Source organism: Sus scrofa, chromosome 14, assembly GCF_000003025.6.
Source record: "Sus scrofa isolate TJ Tabasco breed Duroc chromosome 14, Sscrofa11.1, whole genome shotgun sequence".
Taxonomy (NCBI): Eukaryota; Metazoa; Chordata; class Mammalia; order Artiodactyla; family Suidae; genus Sus; species Sus scrofa.
The window spans coordinates 84,937,787-84,960,622 of NC_010456.5; the positions used below are offsets into that span (position 1 = coordinate 84,937,787).

Genomic DNA, 22,836 nt, shown 5'->3' on the forward strand with positions numbered 1-22,836 from the left:
TTCATATTCTTTGTCCATTTTATTACTATATTGGGGGTTCTCTTCTTCTTACTGGCATTGCAGAGTATACCTTAAGAATGTAAATTCTTGTTCATTTTTTTGTGAATTTTCTGTCTTTATTTCTTAGTTTTCAATTTTTGTACAAAATGTTGCTATTTACATCTTTAATGTAATCAATGCCATCCTCCATTGTCTTGGCAATTACTTCCAATGTTTTAACGTGTAGCAGAAATTCCTTGTCCTGTTAAGCCCAGAAAAATATACAAAATAATTTCCTCCTTTTTAAAAGTAGCTTTCTTATTTTTTACTTAGTTAATTACTCCATTTGTAAATCACTTTAGTGAGCAATTATCCATGTTGAAAAGCCATTTCTTACATCAAAATATTTATGGATTATATTGGGATGAAAGGATGTCATAAAATGACCACCTTACTTTTTTTTTTTTCCTTTTGCTTTTTATGGCCACTCTTGCAGCACATGGAAGTTCCCAGACTAGGGGTCAAATTGGAGCTGTGGAGCTGCAGCTGTCAGCCTACATGAGAGCCATAGCAATGTGTGATCTGAGATCTGTGACCAACACCACAGTTCATGGCAACACCAGATCCTTAACCCACTGACCAGTGTGAGGTGCTACCTCATTGTAGTTTTGATTTGCATTTCTCTAATAATTAGACATTTTTTTTTTTTAAAGAATTTATTTATTTTGTCTTTTTGTTATTTCTTTGGGCCGCTCCCGCGGCATATGGAGGTTCCCAGGCTAGGGGTCGAATCGGAGCTGTAGCCCCTGGCCTACGCCAGAGCCACAGCAACGCGGGATCCGAGCGGCGTCTGCAACCTACACCACAGCTCACGGTAGTGCCGGATCGTTAACCCACTGAGCAAGGGCAGGGACCGAACCCGCAACTTCATGGTTCCTAGTCGGATTCGTTAACCACTGCGCCACGACGGGAACTCCAATTAGACATGTTGAGCATTTTTTCATGTGCCTGTTGACCATCCATATGTCTTTTTTGGAGAAAGGTCTATTTAGGTCTTCTGCCCATTTTTCTTTTTCTTTTTTTTTTTTTTTTGCTGTTGAGTTTGCACATTTTGGAGATTAAGCCATTGTCAGTTGCATCATTTGAAACTGTTTTCTCCTATTCCATAGGTTTTCTTTTTTTATGGTTTCCTTTGCTGTGCAGAAGCTTGTAAGTTTCCACTGGTTTATTTTTGCTTTTATTTCTACTGCCTTGGAAGACTGACCTGAAAAAAACATTTGTAAGGCTGATGTCAGAGAATTTTGCCTATGTTCTCTTCTAGGAGTTTTATGGTGTCTTGTCTTGTTTATATCTTTAAACCGTTTTGAGTTTATTTTTGTGCATGGTGTGAGGGTGTGGTCTAGTTTCACTGATTTACATGCAGCTGTCCACTTTTCCCAGCATCACTTGCTAAAGAGACTGTCTTTTTCCCATTTTATATTCTTGTCTCCTTTGTTGAAGATTGACTGACCACAGGTGTCTGGGTTTATTTATGGGCTCTCTATTCTCTTTCATTGATCTGTATGTCTGCTTATGTACAAATATCACACTGTTTTGACTACCATAGCTTTATAATATTGTCTGAAGTCTGGGAGAATTATGCCTCCTGCTTAATTTTTATTCCTCAGGATTGCTTTGGCAATTATGGATTTTTTATGGTTCCATATAAATTTCTGGATAGTTTGTTCTAGTTCTGAGAAAAATGCCATGGGTATTTTGATAGGGATTGTATTGAATCTGTAGATTGCTTTCAAGAGTATGGCCATTTAAATGATATTAATTCTTCCAATACAGGAGCATGGAGTAGCTTTCTATTTTCTTGAATTCTCTTTAATTTCCTTGATTAATGTTTTATAGTTCTCAGCATATAAGTCTGTCACCTTTTGGTCAGGTATATTCCTAGGTATTTAATTTTGGGGTGTGTGATTTTAAAAGGTATTGTATTTTTATATTACTTTTCTAATATTTCACTTTTAGCATAAGAAGTGCAACCAATTTCTAAATGTTAATCTTGTACCCTGCTACTTTGCTAAATTCATTGATCAGTTTGAATAGTTTTTGTGTGGAGTCTTTAGGGTTTTCTATATATGGTATCATGTCATCTGCATACAGTGATAATTTTAACTCTTCTCTTCTAATTTGGATACTTTTTTTTCTTTTATTCTATATTTAGTTCTATTTTTCAAGGAACTTCATATTTCTTTTCCTTTTTTGTTTCTTTCAGGGATAAAAGAAAATAGATGGAAAAAAGTTCTCTTGAAGCATGTTTACAGGTCTAAGGTCATCTGCTACCTCCTTACAAACTAGCATCCCGTTTAGGTTATGTTATTTAATTTCCTATGAATATGTTGTACTTTTTCACCCAGCTCACATTAAAATATAAGATGCTCTCTTGCTTTCAATGCATTCCCCCTACTGCCCCTTTTCCTCTGGTTTCTTGCTGGTGACAATATTTTATCTCCTCAAGATTTTTTTCTTGACCTCCCTGATCATGTTCCCTCTACCTACTCTCTCCTGCTTCCTAGAACCTTGCAATGTAATGGTCTGTCTCCCCTTCTACATCATGAGCTTTATGTGGGTAGCATTGTGATTTATTTTTTCTTTGAATAGCATGAATCCTACTCATTTGTAAGACCCAATTAAATGAGTAATATTGTCACTTGGCTATATTACATGGGCATGTCAATAAATTCTAAAAGCAAAAATCCATATATTTTTTAGTATTAAAAATATAATGATTTTATATCCTTAAATATTAAACGTGGAATTACCATATGATGAATCAATTCCACCTTTAAGTATGTGCCCAAGAGAAATGAAAATGTATGTCCACACAAAAACTTGTAAATGAATGTTTCTAGCAGTATTATTCATGACAGACAAAAGTTGGCAATGATCCAAATATCCATTAGCTGAGTAAGGAATAAATAGTTATGGCATATCATACAATGGCATGTTAGTTGTATACCTCTGTAAAACAGACTAAAAAACACTGAATTGAACACTATAAATGGATGAACTTTATGATATGTAAATTATTTCTCTAAAAGCTGTTTACATATGTATGTATACATATTGCATATTATTACATAATATATAATAGTTGGAAACATAAAATACTCCCCCTTTCCCTGGGTTACTGCCCATCTCCAAACTCTAGCCCATATCCTTGCTACTATCCACCCCTAAAGGAAAAATTTAAGAATATAGTCAGGAATGGACTTTGGAAAAATAAGATTTAATGACAATCTTAAATCACAATGAAAACCTATGGTGATTGCTATTTGGTAATATTTTATAAGTATTTTTATATTTGGAATAATCAAGCTGTCCACATCAAATAGTTCTGAGATCAAAACAACCATTAGTTCGATTATATGCTACTTGTCCACCCTACAGCTCCCCAGAACTTAGTGGTTGGTAATTTGCTGCTCTGATCGTCCATAGATTCTATTATGTTGTATTATTATGGGATTTTGTATGTATTTCTCTTGAAAGGCTAGGCTAGCTACACTATGAACCCATAGACCAAAAAGGATTTTTTATAGAAATCCTCCTTCAGAAAACTACCTGGGAAATGGTAACATTAATTTCTATGTTTACCGAATAGAATAAAAGGGGGGAGGAAGCCAATAAAAAAGATACATTCATTGCTAACTTCAAAACTGTGTGAGAGAGACAAGATGGCAGAAGAGTAGGGGGACACACTCGCCCTCTCCCACAAACACACACACACACACAAAAAACATCTACAGGATAAATGACTCAGAACAGCAACCAATCACTGGCAGAAGAACCTAAACTCCAATAACGGCAAGAAGTTCATGGCATTACCAGATAAAAGAAAAGAGGAGAGTGAGAGAAGGTGAATCCGAGCTGAACAGGCACTCCCGAAAGGGAACTGAGGAGGAGAAAGGGACCCTGCACCCTGGAAAGTTACCTACTCGAGGGAAAGATCAAACAAACTGGAGGAAACTCCAGATGCAGAGAAGAGTGTAGCAGTAAGTCGGAGTTCTGAGAAGCAGATCGAGAACCAAACGGACCATCTGAACTACGGGCACAGTCACCAAAAATTGAGACACCTGGGTGGGGGCTGGTCACTGAGACCTCGGCTCCGGAGGTTAGTCCCCGGGAAAGGGCTGGGGGGGCAGGGTGGAGTGGAGACTGCTTGGGAGGTCTAGAAACCGGTCTGTCAAGTTTGATGGGGCAGAGATTGCCTGGAAGACTAGAAAGTAAAGCTGTCACAGGGGGAGGGAGCAATACTCTAGGGGCTAGGAAGTGGAAAGCCACATCAGAGGGAACCTGGGAGAAGAGCCTTGTCTGCAACCATGTTGGGGAGGGGAGAGAAGAAGGGGTGGGTCCCCATAGAATACTCCCCATGCCACAGCAAGCTTACTGGCCCACTAGCTATCAGAAAGCTGTGCTTCCCAGTGCATCCCCTCTCCCCACCCCCGCCACCCCCAATGCACTCCCCAAACCTGGGACTGTCTGCCATCCAGGAGGGCTGGCCTCAACAATTGCCTGAAGCCTACCACTGCAGGGGCTGTCCCTGCACTGGCCTGCTTTCCCTTTGGAGGGGCTACACCCCCGCAGAGCAGCACCAAACACCACCAGCCCCCGAGAAAAGGCCTGCATCCCAGAAAACTAGAACAAGCCTGGCCAGGATGTGAAAAGATCTGCCTAATTCTAGGACAGTCTTTCCGAGTTGGTCTGCCCTGGGGAAGAGCCTCTTGGGTTCTCAGTGGCCCAGCTAGCTGCCCCAGCTCTCAGGGGTGCCGCACTCTCGTGGAACAGCTGCATAGGACTGCCAGCTCCAGGCAGGACGCTCTGCACCCCAGAAAAGCTACAACAAGCCCGGCCAGGCTGTGAAAATATCTGCCTAATTCTCAGACAGTCCTTCCAAGTCAGGCTGCCCTGGGGAAGAGCCTATTGGGTTCTCAGTGACCCAGATAGCTGCTACAGCCCTGGGGGGATACTGCACTCCTGAGGAACAGCTGCCCAACACTGCCAACCACAGCCTAAAAACACCAGAGCAAGCTCTGCATGACCAAGTGAAATCTGCTACCATCGTGGTGTGGACTTCCCAGTCCTGTCTGCCCTCAGGAAGTCCTCCTTTGCTTCAAAGAGACCCTGTTCACCCCATCAACACTCCAGAAAAGCCACACTGCCTCAAAAAAAGACTGACCAACAACTCCAGCCCTCAGGAAATATTCCATGGCAGTGACAACGCAAACACTGCCCAGCCATGGAGAGTACAACCCCCCAGGAGAAAGAAAACAACAAGCAAGATGAAGAAGCTGAGAAACCACCCTCAGTCAAACCAACAGGAGAACTCACCTAAAACAGTCAACAATGAAACAGATCTCTGCAGTCTGACAGACCTGGAGTTCAAAAGAGAAATAGTGAAAATACTGGAGGAATTAAGAGAAGATGTGAACAGTAATGCAGATACCCTCAGAAAGGAACTAGAAAATATAAGGAGGAGCTAAGAAAAAACTAGAAAATTCATTTGCAGAGATACAAACTGAACTAAGGGCAGTAAAAACCAGAATGAATAATGCAGAAGAACAAATTAGTGATGTGGAAGATAGAACAACGGAAATCACCCAATCAGGTCAGCAGACAGAAAACCAAATCAAAAAACAGGAAAGCAATATAAGAGACCTATGGGATAATATAAAGTGGGCCAATCTATGCATAATATGAATTCCAGAAGGAATAGAAAAAGATAAGGGAATGGAAAATATATTTGAAGAAATTATTGCTGGAAACTTCCCAAATCTAAAGGATACTGGGTTTAAGATACAGGAAGCACAGAGGGCCCCAAACAAATTGAACCCAAATAGACCCACACCAAGACACATCATAATAAAAATGGCAAAAGTTAGTGATAAAGAGAGGATCCTCAAGGCAGCAAGAGAAAAGCAGAATGTTACCTACAAGGGAACCCCCATAAGATTATCAGCTGATTTCTCTGCAGAAACACTACAGGCCAGGAGGGAATGGCAAGAGATATTTAAAGTGCTAAAAGGAAAAAATATGCAACCTAGAATACTCTATCCAGCAAGAATATCATTTAAAATAGAAGGGGAAATACAAATTTTTTTTCCAACAAACAAAAACTAAAAGAATACAGCAACACAAAACCCAGGCTAAAAGAAATACTGAAAGGAAGTTCCCGTCACGGCGCAGTGGTTAACAAATCCGACTAGGAACCATAAGCTTGTGGGTTCCGTCCCTGCCCTTGCTCAGTAGGTTAACGATCCAGTGTTGCCGTGTGAGCTGTGGTGTAGGTTGCAGATGCGGGTCAGTTCCCACGTTGCTGTGGCTCTGATGTAGGCCGGTGGCTACAGCTCCGATTGGACCCCTAGCCTGGGAATCTCCATGTGCCACAGGATCAGCCCAAGAAATAGCAAAAAGACAAAAAAAAGAAAGAAAGAAAGAAATACTGAAAGGGCTTCTCTAAACCAAAAAGAAAGGAAGGAAAGAAAGGGAAGAAAAAAGAAAAAAAAAAAGAAGAGGAAGAACTAGGACTGAGGAAAACATAATCAGAGAGCAATCACTCAAATAAGCCAGCATACAGATTTAATCATGAACATGTTTCAAACAAAACAAAATTAAAAAGAAAAAAAAGAGCCATCAAAATCATAAAATGTGGGCAAGGGATGTTAGGAAATAAATAACCCTTTTTGTTTGTTTGTTTGTATGCTTCTCTTCTTAATTTTAATATAGTAATGAGGAGTTCCCGTCACGGCACAGTGGTTAACGAATCCGACTAGGAACCATGAGGTTGTGGGTTCAATCCCTGCCCTTGCTCAGTGGGTTAACGATCCGGCGTTGCTGTGAGCTGTGATGCAGGTTGCAGACGCGGCTCGGATCCTGTGTTGCTGTGGCTCTGGCGTGGGCCAGTGGCTACAGCTCCGATTAGAACCCTAGCCTGGGAACCTCCATATGCCATGGGAGTGGCCCAAAGAAATAGCAAAAAAAAAGACAAAAAAAAAAAAAAAGAAAGAAAATATAGTAATGAAGTGTTTGAACCTACAGGACCATTAGGCTAAAACACACAATTATAGGAAGGGGTTAACATACTTAAAAAACAGGGCAACCACAAGCCAAAACCAAACATTGCATTCACAAAAAATGAAAAAAAAAAAAAAGAAAACACTCAAGCAGATATTAACCAGAGACCATCCAACCAAAAAAATTAAAAAAGAAAGCAAGAATGTAGAACCACAGAATCAACTGGAACACAAGGTTCAAAATGGCAATAAATAATCATCTATCAATTATCACCTTAAATGTCAATGGACTAAATACCCCAATCAAAAGACAGAGAGTGGTTGAGTGGATAAAAAGGCAAAAATCTTCAATATGCTGCCTACAAGAAACTCACCTTAAGACAAAAAATACATAGATTGAAAGTGAAAGGGTGGGGAAAAATATTTCATGCCAATAGACATGACAGAAAAGCAGGAGTTGCAATACTCATATCAGACAAAATAGACTTTAAAACAAAAGACATAAAGACAAAGAAGGACACTACTTAATGATTAAGGGATCCATCCAAGGAGAGGACGTTACTATCGTCAACATATATGCCCCAAATATAGGAGCACCCAGATACATACAACAAATATTAACAGACATAAAGGGAGATATTGATGAGAATACAATCATAGTAGGAGACCTTAATACCCCCTCACATCAATGGACAGATCCTCTAGACAGAAAACCAATAAAGCAACAGAGATCCTAAAGGAAACAATAGAAAAGTTAGACTTAATTGATATCTTCAGGACACTACATCCAAAAAATCAGAATCACATTCTTCCCAAATGCTCATGGAACATTCTCAAGAATCGGCCACATATTGGGACACAAAGCAAATCTCAATAAATTTAGGAGCATAGAAATTATCTCAAGTATCTTCTCTGACCACAACGCCATGAAATTAGAAATCAACCATGGGAAAAGGAAAGAGAAAAAACCTACTACATGGAGACTCAACAACATGCTACTAAAAAACCAATGGGTCAATGAGGAAATCAAGAAGGAAATTAAAAACTACCTTGAAACAAATGATAATGAAGACACAACCTCTCAAAATCTATGGGATGCTGTGAAAGCAGTGCTCTGAGGGAAATTTATAGCAATACAGGCCTTTCTCAAAAAAGAAGAAAGATCCCAAATTGACAACTTAACCCTCCACCTAAACGAATTAGAAAAAGAACAAAAAGACCTAAAGTCATCAGAAGGAAGGAAATTATAAAGATCAAAGAAGAAATCAATAAAATAGAGATTCAAAAAACAATAGAGAAAATTAATAAAACCAAGAGCTGGTTCTTTGAAAAGGTAAACAAAATTGACAAACCCCTGGCCAGACTCACTAAAAAGAGGAGAGAAAGAACCCAAACCACCAAAATTATAAATGAAAAAGGAGAAATCACAACAGATACAGCAGAAATACAAAAAAATGATAAGAGAATACTATGAACAACTATATGGCAACAAGTTTGACAATCTGGAAGAATTGGACAATTTTCTAGAATCTTACAGCCTGCCAAAACTGAATCAAGCAGAAACAGACCAACTGAACAGACCAATCACTAGAAATGAAATTGAAGAGGTCATAAAATCACTCCCTACAAATAAAAGTCCAGGACCAGATAGCTTCACAGGCGAATTTTATCAAACATATAAAGACGAATTGGTGCCCATCCTCCTTAAACTCTTTCAAAAGGTTGAAGAAGAAGGAATACTCCCAAAGACATTCTATGAGGCCACCATCACCCTCATTCCAAAACCAGACAGAGATACCACCAAAAAGAAAACTATTGCCCAATATCATTGATGAATATAGATGCAAAAATTCTCAACAAAGTCTTAGCCAACTGAATCCAACAACATATCAAAAAAATTATACACCATGACCAGATAGGGTTCATCCCACGTTCACAAGGATGGTTCAACATATGCAAATCAATCAATGTCATACACCACATTAACAAAAGTCAAAAATCATATGATTATCTCAACAGACACAGAAAAAGCATTTGACAAAGTCCAACATCCATTCATGATCAAGACCCTCGCCAAAGTGGGTATAGAGGGAACATTCCTGAATATAATCAAAGCCATTTATGATAAACCCACAGCAAATATAATACTCAATGGGGAAAAACTGAAAGCCTTCTCACTCAAATCTGGAACAAGACAGGGATGCCCACTCTCACCACTGTGATTCAACATAGTTTTGGAAGTCCTAGCCACAGCAATTAGACAAACAAAAGAAATAAAAGGCATCTATATAGGAAGAGAAGAGAGAAAACTGTCACTGTATGCAGATGACATGATACTATACCTAGAAAACCCTAAGGACTCAACCCAAAAACTCCTTGAACTGATTAATAAATTCAGCAAAGTAGCAGGATATAAGATTAACATTCAGAAGTCAGTTGCATTTCTGTATACCAGCAATGAAACATTACAAAAGGAATACAAAAATACAATACCTTCTAAAATTGCACCTCACAAAATCAAATACCTCGGAATACACCTGACCAAAGAGGTAAAGGACCTATATGCCGAGAACTATAAAACTAATCAAAGAAATCAAAGAAGATGTAAAGAAATGGAAAGATATTCCATGTTGCTGGATTGGAAAAATCAATATTGTGAAAATGGCCATACTACCCAAAGCAATCTACAGATTCAATGCAATCCCTATCAAATTACCCAGGACATTTTTCACAGAACTAGAACAAACAATCCAAACATTTATATGGAACCACAAAAGACCCAGAATCGCCAAAGCAATCCTGAGAATCAAAAACCAAGCAGGAGGCATCACTCTCCCAGACTTCAAGAAATACTACAAAGCCACAGTCATCAAAACAGTGTGGTACTGGTATCAAAACCAACAGTCAGACCAATGGAACAGAATAGAGAACCCGGAAATAAACCCTGATACCTATGGTCAATTAATCTTTGACAAGGGAGGCAAGAACATAAAATGGGAAAAGGAAAGTCTATTCAGCAAGCATTGCTGGGAAACCTGGACAGCTGCATGCAAAGCAATGAAACTAGAACACACCCTCACACCATGCACAAAAATAAACTCCAAATGGCTGAAAGACTTAAATATAAGACAGGACACAATCAAACTCCTGGAAGAGAACATAGGCAAAACACTCTCGGACATCAACATCATGAATATTTTCTCAGGTCAGTCTCCCAAAGCAATAGAAATTAGAGCAAAAATAAACCCATGGGACCTCATCAAACTGAAAAGCTTTGCACAGCAAAGGAAACCAAAAAGAAAACAAAAAGACAACTTACAGAATGGGAGAAAATAGTTTCAAATGATGCAACTGACAAGGGCTTAATCTCTAGAATATATAAGCAACTTATACAACCCAACAGCAAAAAAAGCCAATCAATCAATGGAAAAATGGGCAAAAGACCTGAATAGACATTTCTCCAAGGAAGATATACAGATGGCCAACAAACACATGAAAAAATGCTGAACATCATTGATTATTAGAGAAATGCAAATCCAAACTACCATGAGATACCACCTCACACCAGTCAGAATGGCCATCATTAATAAATCCACAAATAACAAGTGCTGGAGGGGCTGTGGAGAAAAGGGAACCCTCCTGCACTGCTGGTGGGAATGTAAACTGGTACAGCCACTATGGAGAACAGTTTGGAGATACCTTAGAAATCTATACATAGAACTTCCATATGACCCTGCAATCCCACTCTTGGGCATCTATCCGGACAAAGCTCTACTTAAAAGAGACACATGCACCCGCATGTTCATTGCAGCACTATTCACAATAGCCAGGACATGGAAACAACACAAATGTCCATCAACAAATGATTGGATTCGGAAGAGGTGGTATATATACACAATGGAATACTACTCAGCCATAAAAAAGAATGACATAATGCCATTTGCAGCAACATGGATGGAACTAGAGAATCTCATCCTGAGTGAAATGAGCCAGAAAGACAAAGACAAATACTGTATAATATCACTTAGAACCATTCTAATATCCAGCACAAATGAACATCTCCACAGAAAAGAAAATCATAGACTTGGAGAAAAGACTTGTGGCTGCCTGATGGGAGAGGGAGGGAGTGGGAGGGATTGGGAACTTGGGGTTATCAGACACAACTTAGAATAGATTTACAAGGAGATCCTGCTGAGTAGCATTGAGAACTTTGTCTAGATACTCATGTTGCAACAGAACAAAGGGTGGGGGGAAAAAATGTAAATGTAATGTATACATGTAAGGATAACTTGATCCCCTTGCTGTATAGTGGGAAAGTAAAATAAAGTAAAATAAAATAAAAACTGTGTATTTTCCCACCTTGACACACCCAATGTAATACTACTGAGTCAATAAAAAGAATGAAATTTTGCCATTTGCAATAACGTGGATGGACTTGGAAGGTACTATGTTGAGAGGAATAAGTCATACAGAGAAAGACAAATACTGTATGATATCACTTACATGTGTAATCTGAAAAAAAAATACAACCATCTAGTGAATATAGCAAAAAAGAAACAGACACAGATATGGAGAAAACACTAGTGGTGACCAGTGGGTAGAGGGAAGGAAGGAAGGGCAATATAGGGGTAGGGGATTAAGAGGTACAAACTACTATGTATAAAATAAATAAAGGATATCTTGTACAATACAGGGAATATAGCCAATATTTTCTAATAACTGTAAATGAAAGATAACCTTTATAAATTGTGAATCACTATGCTGCACACCTGAAACCTATATACTACTGTATACCAAATATTCCTCAATAAATAAAATAAAATAAAATGCCTCTAAAGGCTAAGAAATCCATGCCAAAAAAAAAATCTGTAAAATACAGCAAGAGAAACTAAGAGGAGATATCAAGGTGGACCTCCTGCACAGCACAATAAAAATGCAGTGGCATAAAGAATGAGAGTTTTAAGTCATGTGAGTGGAAGAAAACCAAATATCCTGATGTTTTCATTTTACCTGAATGAAATCAGGGGCTAAGTTTATCTTAAAGATCTTTCTTCCCAGATTTTATAAATCTGAAAACTATGAGCTAGACTTCTTGGTGCTGTGACCCTATACAGGCCCAGCAGTGTGACTCAACAACAGACATTTCCACCAGCTGCCAGAGAGGTGATAAATGACAGTCCTCAGGAGACAATGGCCCCTATGAGGTCCACATATTTACTTGTTCTGAATTAAAATGCTCGAACTGCAGATTCATTCTCATCACCTATATTTATGGTTCCCTAGGCCTTGAAGCAAGCATGGTGAGTGCCATGATAAATTGGCCGAAAGCCTGTCTCATTTCCAGGCAGACCCTGTAAATTTCTGAGCTGTGCTTTGCAACCATTCATTCTGATTTGCAACGTTCTACAACACCATCAACAACACACAAAGGGTCTGCAGGCCCGTCTCCTCCAGCTGAGCAGTGCCCAAGGGGCCATGGCCTTTCATTATCCCATGTCACAGGGCAGTACTATCCTGGAGCATCCAGCCCACCTCAGTGAAGATGATGGGCTTATCTTTCCAGTCAAGACCTTGGTCTAAAATGTGGCAGAGGCTGAGTGAGGCACAGCCTTGTCAGGATGTGTTTGTTGTCAGAGAAGGTAAATGTTAGGAAGGACACAAGTCCTAAATAGAGTCCTCCCTACACTTAGAGGAAAAAAAAATATATATATATATATATCTCAATTATCTAGGGAAATTTGTGGCATACCCACCCTGCACCAGCACTCCTGTAGAAGATGGGAGAACAGAAGGAAACAAAATAGATGGTATCCTTGACATCTTGGAGCTTAGATTCTGCTTCCTTGTTTATTCATTGAATAAATAAAAAGGTGAATGAATGACTGAATATAATCTTTGCCCAAAAAGAGGTTGGTAATGCTATTGCTTTTTAAATTTTACCTGCCCCTCCAAGCCAGGCTATACAACTCCCACAGCACAACCCAGGCAGTTAATGAAAGCAAACTCAGTGGTAAAATTGGGTTTTGAGGTTATATCTCAGTACTTTTTACATGCAATAGTTGACATTTTCTTTGTCAGACCCCAATGAAATGCATGTTTGCTTCCATGGAACCTAGAAACAAAACAGAGTGGAAAACTGAGAACTCGCTTTTCCCCCATTCTCCAGACAAGGACACACCTTGATCCCAGGTGTTTACTAAAAAACTGGACAATAAAGATGAGGGGCTGTTAAAGTCTGGGATGAAGGAAGGCAGAGAAGCTAAACATGTACCTGAGAAGTAACTGCCCCATCAGTATTGACCGGCAAGGAGGTGGGGGGGGGGGTCCTGTTATCAGCCTGAACAGGAACCTAAGGGAACAGGAACACTTAGAGAGCCCAGAAAGCTGACTCTACCCAATTCAACCAACAAAGTGGGTGCCAGAACTATAAGGAAAAAAAAAACAGAAACCAAAACCCAAATACTCCAAAAGCAAGATGCGAACAAGAAACACAGCCCTAGGCATAGGTACATTAAAACAGGAAGGGCCAGGAAGTAAAAAAAGAACAATGGTAGAAGGGGAGACTCTCGGTGCCATGAGCCCTGTGCTGGGTGCCCAGCACTTTCATATACCACACTTCATTTAATAGTCACAGAAATTTTTGCAAAACGTATATTATTTAGACTCCTAATGATAAGGAACAACAAAACCCTAAGGATCTGAGAAGTGAACTGACACACGTAATATCACCAAGATGATAACCAGAGAGCCAGGATTAGAATCCTTGTCTTTCAGATACCAGGATGTAAATGCTGTAAAATTGGGTTGTGATGATGGCCGTACAACCATAAATATAATAAAATTCATTGAGTTTTAAAAAACAGATCCATGCTTCACTGCAATTACTTTTATCATCAGAGCAGAAGAAAACACCACTACTTTACATGAGGAACATCTATTTTATTTGACTAAAATGCTCTTTTTTTCCCCTAATCTGATGGAGCACTAAATGGTTTGACCCTTTTTAGAACAACTTAGGGAAAAGGGGACATAAATTAGTATTTAATGTTTGTAATTATATGCCTTGTGACAGAAACAAAATTGAACCAAAATTGAAACATCGTAAGTTAAATATGAAGTGATTTTCTGAGTTTATCTCCATACATTGGCCAACAGACTGTACTAACAGTGATTTGTTGCTATTAATGTATTAGCAGATTAAATTGGAAATTTTGTCCCTCCTGAACAGAATTACCAACAGCTCTCTGCCCATTTAGCAGCAACAGCTTTTATGAGGTTGTAACATGGTGGTTTTGCCTAAAACATACATTTAAAAACACAAAACTTTAGAGTTGGGAGAAACTTCAGGACACTCCCATTTCCAGGAAGGAAAACATAGCTCATCTCATTTGCCAACTTCCTCCAATGAAGACTGGTTTGGGGGAACACAGTGCTGAGAAGCATTACAAAGACACCTCCTAGATCCAGACATTGAAGGATCCTTGGAAGATGGATACAAGTGAGGAGTATAAGATATTTGCCAACCTTTAGCTAAACTGATATTTTAAAGCTAGTGAAAATCTTTCATAACAAAATATCATAAACATTGTTTCCTATATGTTACCTCCTTTAGTCTTCCTAAGCTCTTAAAAGTTTTGTTATTACTATTATGGTCTTTTATTCTTTTAAAAGTTGAAAAAACAGGAGGAGTTCCCGTCGTGGCGTAGTGGTTAACGAATCCGACTAGAAACCATGATGTTGCAGGTTCGATCCCTGGCCTTGTTCAGTGGGTTAAGGATCTGGTGTTGCCATGAGTTGTGGTGTAGTTCACAAATGTGGCTCGGATCTGGCGTTGCTGTGGCTCTAGCATAGGCCGGCGTCCACAGCTCCAATTAGACCCCTAGCCTGGGAACCTCCATATGCTGCAGGAAGCGGCCCTAGAAAAGGCAAAAAGACAAAAAAAAAAAGTTGAGAAAACAAGCTGAAGGAAGTTAAAATTGTGTCCAAATTATTTTCTAAGAGTGAACAATTTTTTCAAGTATGGCTTCCAAGCCATGCTACATCCTGGAAATGACTTACTGCTCAACTACAGATATTTACTGCTCACTACAGGCATTATTTGAGCTGTGAGTGTGGGTAAGAATGTGTGTTGTGTGTCTGTTCAGATGCACATACATGTATGAGTATGTGTTTCCTCTTAGGTGACTCATTTACGGATGACACCTGCACAGTGACACACTGGATCCACCTACATTTAGGCCAAACTCTACACCAACACTGCTTGACAGACTCCCATTAAAACTAGATCTCTGAAGTTCCCTTAGCTACATTTGAGGATACCCACAGAAAGGATAAAGGCACACATACAAAGTATTAAAGATCTTGAGTGCAATTGCTTTAGAACGGCTAAACATATTTTTGAGCCTACAGTATTGACATATAAATATTTTTTTTCTTTTATTTCCTGGACCTGACTCTTTTTTTGTTCTACTCTGTGAGTGTAACCATTCATATACATATTTCATATCTATATATACATATATGTAGACGCACATATACGTACACTGGTCTAGACAGGTGAATGTATTAGTGAAAAACAGAAACCCTGGACTTTGTAGAACTTACTTTTGTATAAGTATTCAGAGAATAAATAATAAAGATAATAATCATATGTTAGCAGTTAAAAAGCATTTTGGAAAGCAGAGCACCACAGAGGGGATTGAAAAGATGTATGTGGGGATCCAAGCCGCACTTTTAATTAAGATGGTCAGGGTAAGCATCTTTAGGAAGATGAAATGTGAGCAAATACTAGAAGGAAAAGAGAGAATTAATCATTTAGATACTGAGAAAGAGAGTTCCAGGAAGAGGGGACAGTCTATGCAAGGACCCTAAGGCCTCAGTATGCTTGACATATTCAAGACACAGTGGCTAATACATGCATGTGGCTGCAAGAGAGTCAACAGGAGAGAAAAATTGAAGGTAAAGTTAGAGGAGTATGAGGGCAGCAAATCATGGAGGGTTATTGTAAGGACTCTGAGCAAGACCGGGAAATATTGAAAGAATTTGAGTAGGGGGATGACTTTATTTGGCTTTCTTTTTACAAGGATCACTCCAGCTGCAGTGTAAAAAGAATAGATCATGTGGTCATAAGGTTGAAGGATGAAGCCAGTTTGAACACCACAGCAGAAATTCAGGCTACAGATCAGGTTGACTTGGGTCAGGGTGATAGCAGGAGAGGTGGTAAGATGTCAGGTGCTGAGTACATTCTGAACGTAAACCCAGAAAGATTTTTCTGACACTTCTAATGTAGACTATAAAAGAAAGGCAGCAGTCAAGGAAGACTTTTGGATTTTGGTCTGAGCAATTATAGAAAATTGTTGTCAATTGTTGAGATGAAGAAGTCTTCAGTTGAAGCAAATTTGATTTTAAAAAAAGTTGGGGGGTAGATTCAAAAATTCTGTTTAGGCATGCTGAATTTCAGATGTCTATTAGATCTCCAAGTGGAAAGTTCAGATAAGCACCAGGATATACACATCTGGACTTCAAGACAAAATCTAGATAAGGGAAAGGCTACAGATGTAGGTCTAGAATTTATCAGCATACCAGCGTAATATAAACTCAGTAAATTACTAAAGTAGCCAGAAAAGAGATGCCCATTACAGAAAAGAAGACTGTTCCCTGGGAAACTCCAACATTTCGAATTTATATAAAGGAGGAAGGCTGTGAGCAAAGGAGACAGATGAAGAACAAAACAACATGCCATATAATAGAATTTCAGCAAGATACTGCCTATAAAAGAGGACTTTTATTTTATTTTGCTTTATATTATTTTTTAATTTTTTGGCCATGCTCATAGCATGTGGAAGTTCCCAAGCCAGGGAACAAACCCACACCACAGCAATGACTCAAGCCATAGCAGTGACAACGCCAAATCCTTCACCACTAGGCCATCAGGAAATCCCAGAAGATTTGTATTTTAAATTACAGAGAAGTTGAGGAATTTGAGAAGGAAGACATTGGATTTGGCAACCCAAGTTTCATTGGCCATGTTTAAGACACCAGAAATAGTGAAGTTGCATGAATATGCAGCAAATAGAAGTTAGAGGAAGAGAGGAAGATGAGGAAGTGACACCTTGAATGGACCATATTCACAAATCAGGTAGGCTAAAGGTGAAGATGAACTGTGGTGTTCCCTGAAGTGAACTGTGTACTGTACCTGGATTCAAGTCATGGTTCTATCACTCATGTATTAATTATGAAACCTTGGGACCATCAGTCCACCTTGTTAAGCCTGTTTTCTCATATGGAAAACACAGCTATTAATAGTACCTACTTCAACGATAATCTGTGAAAACTAAATGAAGTAGTAGATGTGAACCCCTCAGCAAAGTACATTGTATGTAGTAGGCTTTCAATAAGTGCTATTACTCTTTCTGTTATAATCATTAACCTTAACAGCTTTTGAAATATTTTACTGTGAAGGAAAACTCAGAAGTGGGAGTTATGGGAAGTAAGATTAGATAGTTTTAAATATAATCCTGGATCTTTCTGCGATGAATATATGTACAAAATAGTGTGCAAACATCACATCTCACAAATATTTCTTGAGTTCAGAATAAAAATACCCACGGTGCACATATTCCGTAAACTGTTACAACTGGTTTCCATTTAAGATCTGAATAAAACAGTGATTTTGATGTCCCTGGAAGTATCATTAAATAAGATTCACCTGTATGACCATTTAGATCAAAGAACATAGTTCTTTGGAGAGTTCTTTTAGATGCACAGAGCTTAGAACTCTATCTGCAAGCTGCTCAACTGTAATATGATTCATATTGTCCATGAACCATCACTTCTTAAAATAAGCGTATGTTGCAGTTGCGTGGAAATGATTTCCCTGCATCTACCTTTGAGTTCATGATGTTTCTGATCCAGAATGCTTCTTGAGGATCAAATATCAATTACTTCCATAGGATGAGGGAATCTAAACTATCAGTAAGTGTGACTGAACAACCACCATAGAGTTGATCCCCAGAGCCAAGCAGTACAGAAGCCTCTCCAAGTTTAATTTAAAAAATAATGTAGAACAGTCAGTTTTTCTTTATTTCAAAGCCAGATTTTATTACCTTCTATTTCCTGCCCCAGTCCTCAGCATCCTGCCATTTGCAACAATATAAATGAATCTGGAGGACATTACCCTAACTGAAGTAAGCCAAATATAGGGAGAAAGAAAAATACTACATGACCTGGAGTTCCTGTTGTGGCCCAATGCAAATGAATCTGACTAGTATCCATGAGAATGTGAGTTTGATCCCTGGCCTCACTCAGTGGGTCAGGGATGCACCATTGCCGTGAGCTGTGTGTAGGTCACAGATGCAGCTCGGATCTCACGTCACTGTGGCTGCGGCATAGGCCAGCAGCTGCAGCTCTGATTCCACCCCTAGCCTGGGAACTTCCATATGCAGCCCTAAAAAGCAACAACAGCAAAATAATTATATGGCCCCATTTATACGTAGAATCTAAAAAAAGTCAAATTTATAGAAGCAGAGAGTAAAATAGACTGGTGATCGCCAGGGGTGGGAAGATGGGGAAATGGGAAGATGTGGGTCAAAAGATACAAAATTGCAGTTATGTAGGATAGAAAATTCTGGAGATTTAATGTACAGCATTAAGTACTTCTCTCGTGAATACAGCTATAAACTGTAGAGAAAGGACAGTGTCAAACACAAAAAGATAAATAAGTTTTACTTCCAAAAACCTTGGAAACTCTGATGGGACAATTAGTATCCATTGGTTTTAAAATTATAAACCAAGTCCAGAAAATGAAATCAGATTATAAATGTACAGTCATCCTCCCCTTATCTGTGATTTCACTTTCCACAGTTTCAGTTACTCTGAGTCAACCAGGGTCAAAAAAATAAATAAATGGAAAATTCCAAAAATAAACAATTCATGAGTTTAAATTGCACACCATTCTGCCTATGAAATCTCTTGACGACATCCCACTCTGGCCTGCCTGGGACATGGATCATCCCTTTGTCCTGTGTATCCTGTCACTTAGCAGCTGTCTGGGTTATCAGATCAACTGAAGTAGTGTTGAATTCATCCTTATTTTGCTTAATAATGATCCCAAATAATGATCCCAAAGTATAAGATATGCCAAAAATAAGCTATCAAGAGCTCCTTTTAAGTGAAAATGTGAAAGTTCTCAACTTAGTAAGGAAAGAAAAAAAATTGCATGCCCAGGTCACTAAGATCTACAGTAAGAACAAATCTTCTATCTGTGAAATTGTAAAGAAGGAAAAAAATCCAAGTTAATTTTGCTGTCCCATCTCAAACTGTAGAAGTTACAGGCACTGTGTGAGAAAGCACTTAGTTAAGATGTAAAAGGCATTAGAGTTGTATAGTAAGATATTACAGTATATTTTAGGTGTTCTATTTTGTTAACAATTATTGTTTTTTTTATTTTAATTTTTATTTATTTATTTATTTTTGTCTCTGTAGGGCCACACTGCTGCATATGGAGTTTCCCTGGCTAGGGGTCAAATTGGAGCTGTAGCTGCCGGCCTACACCACAACCACAGTAATGAGCAATCCAAGCCATGCTGCGACCTACACCACAGTTCACGGCAACACCAGATCCTTAACCCACTGAGCAAGGCCAGGGATTGAGCCTGCATCCTCATGGATGCTAGTCAGATTCATTTCTGCTGAGCTATGATGGGAACTCTAGCAATTATTGTTAATCTTTTGCTGTGCTTAATTTACAAATTAAATTTCATCATAGAAGTGTACATAGAAGATAAAACATAGTGTGCATAAGGTTTGTTACAGTCTGAAATTTTCAGGCATTCACTGGGGGTCTTAGTACATTTCCCCCAAGGGTAAGGGTGGGGGCTACTGTAAATACTACACTATTCAAATTACTTGTTGAAATAGTTTGGGGAGAAACATTTTACTGAAAATCTTAAGTCAGTGATTTTATCATAATATATATGTATATTATATATGTATGTATATTATGATACAGGCTTTATCATAAATGTAAACCACCAAAATAATTTTTAAAATATTAATTGGTATTCCTTCCAAATTTCTTAATGTTCGATATCTATGAAAGTGATTGTACGGTCATGTGGTTAGTCACTGTGATTTAAAATTCTAAAACACCAGATTGGCCTTTTTCTAGGAGATAGACAAGAATTTGAAACATAGAGCTGCTTTAACCAGTATGCATGGATAATCACTTAAAAACAAGTATTTTCTCATGTCCCTTTGGTTCTCAAACATATTCTATGGCTACTCCCTCTTTCCATTCAGCAGAAAGAAAAAGTCTAAGCAACTTAATATAACATTCGTGTCTCCTCAAATGGATCCCAGCTGACACTTCTTGCCTCATCACTTACTTTTTACTTTACTTTCCTTCCCTTCCCTACTATCCTTTTTGCTTCAGCAATACCTTAAAAACACTGAGATTTCTGGCTCACCCTCATTCTTATAGACTCCCAGGCCTGGATTCCCAGTGTCACTTCTCTACCTGTAGAGGTTTAGTCAGCCTAATGCCTGAGTTCATTCTCTGCTACTTTGGGGGTGTCTTCTCACATGCCTGTACCCCTATACCCACAAAAAGTAATTCCTCTTTCTTAAGGGTTCTCTTTACCACGTTGGACCGCCTTCCTCCTTACAATACATAAGGACGTTCCAAAAATACTATTATAATAATTATTATTATCTACCGAATTGGACATATAAACAGAATTTTGTACTAAATTCTGAAGAATAAAAACAACCAAACAAGACCAAACAATTTGAAGAGGAAAACTAATTTTTTTTTTTTTGCTTGAACTGAAAGATTTGGCTTTCTGGATAGGCTAGGAAAAAGAATGGAAGCTATTTTGCTTCTTTTCAATTCTAAATGTAAAAACAGGTGTTGCTAAGGATTATTTAAAAAGAAGGAACCCATAGAGGAAACTATATTCAATATTTTGTAATAGCCTATAATGGAAAAAGAATCTGAAAAAGAGTAGATTCGATAGACAGATAGATAGATAGAATGAATCACTTTTCTGTGCATCTGGAATTAACACAACATGGCATATCAACTATATTTCAATAAAAATAAATACATAAACAAATTTGAGAAATAAAAAAGAAGGAACCTGTGATTGTTGAAATGCCCCTGGGTGCTATGCTCATAGTATCTTGAAAATCTAACAAACAGATCAGAGGGATCAACACCTAGCTCAAGATATATCAGAACCCCTGAAGTCCTCTTTGTGCTTCCTCCTTGCTATGAACACTCCACTGTTTTGATCTTCAGTCACCTTAGATTGATTTTGTCTTTTTACATATTTAATAAAATGGAAGCATACAGAACACATTCCTTGGTATCTGGCTTCTTTTCCTAAATATAAGTGCATGATTCATCCATATTATTGTACCCAGCAGTAGTTGTTTCCATTAGAGAATAATATTCCATTGTATAAATCTACTAGTTATTTTCCTTTCCATTGATGGTGGACATTTGAATTGTTCTCCTATGTCAATAGTGCTGTGGTGAACATTCCTGTCCATGTCTCTTGGTGCATATATTTATATAGGTATATAGGCTAGATACTCAGGAGTGGAATCAATGGGTCCTAGGGTATGTTCCATATATATTTAGCTTCAGTAGATAATGTCAGTTTTCCAAAGAAGTTTTACAGTTCACACCCCCACTACCAAAAGAGTTCCCATTGCCACACATCCTTGCAAAGCTTTGCAATTGGTTATCCTTATTAACACTTCTAGGGGAGGTCTTGGCAAAAGTATCAGTAGTCTTCAAGACAATCTCAGAAAAGGCCATTTAGGTTCTTTTCAAAGAGGAGAGGGAGAGCTGATTCTACTGGCAAAGGAGGCTCAGGAAAATTTGAGAGATCAAAGTTTTTAGCTTGATAAAAGAATATACCCTCAGATGTCATCATTCTAATTTACAAGGTTCCACTACTTCATAATCAATGCCCTAACTTGAAAAAAAAAAAAAAAGCTTTCAAGGTTTTGAATTCATTTACATAATAATCCAGCCACCCACAGGCTTAGTCTTTAGGTTTATTTTTCAGAAATTTCAATCCTGTGGCCAACAGAGGATAGAGCTTTTTTTCTGGTTTATTATTCAGTATTTAAGGCAAGAATTTAAAGCCCTGGGCTCAAAATATTCTTTCTCCATATTTTTCAGTAACTTGGAAGCAAAGAAGCCCACAGTCCCAATACTCCATTTTCATAAAATACTCAATTGCATTAAGTATTTGGTCACCCAAAGCTTTACTGGCACTCAATTCCTGGGTGACCACAGATGACAATTTAAGTAACCATTGCCAAAACAACCTATAAGTTGCCAGTGTATATTCTATACTACTGGCATCAGAGTCATTAATCTCTCTAATCTAGTCAGTTGAAAGAAACAATCCAGATTTCTCTCTCTAAAGTTCTGTCCCCTTAATAACTGATCAACCAGAGATCAATCAAACAGGAGTTCTTATTGTGGGTCAGTGGTAATGAATCCAACTAGCATCCAGGAGGACACAGGTTTGATCCCTGGCTCTGCTCAGTGGGTTAAAGGATCCAGCCATGAGCTGTGGTGTAGGTCATAGACATGGCTCAAGATCCCAGGTTGCCATAGCTGTGGCATAGGCCGTGGTTACAGCTCTGATTTAACCATAGCCTGGGAACTTCCGTATGCTGTGGATGCAGCCCTAAAAAAGAAAAAAAGTAAAAATGAAATTTAAAAAAAGAAAAGAAAAGCAGACCCACTGTAAGTGCCATGGGATAAAGGATGTGTTAC

General features: G+C 38.5%; 1 long non-coding RNA gene across 1 annotated transcript in view; it reads right to left on the minus strand.

The window, feature by feature from the left end:
* Positions 1 to 22,836, minus strand: part of LOC106506064 — a 423,147-nt gene that overhangs the window by 8,524 nt on the left and 391,787 nt on the right. The window lies entirely within an intron of this gene.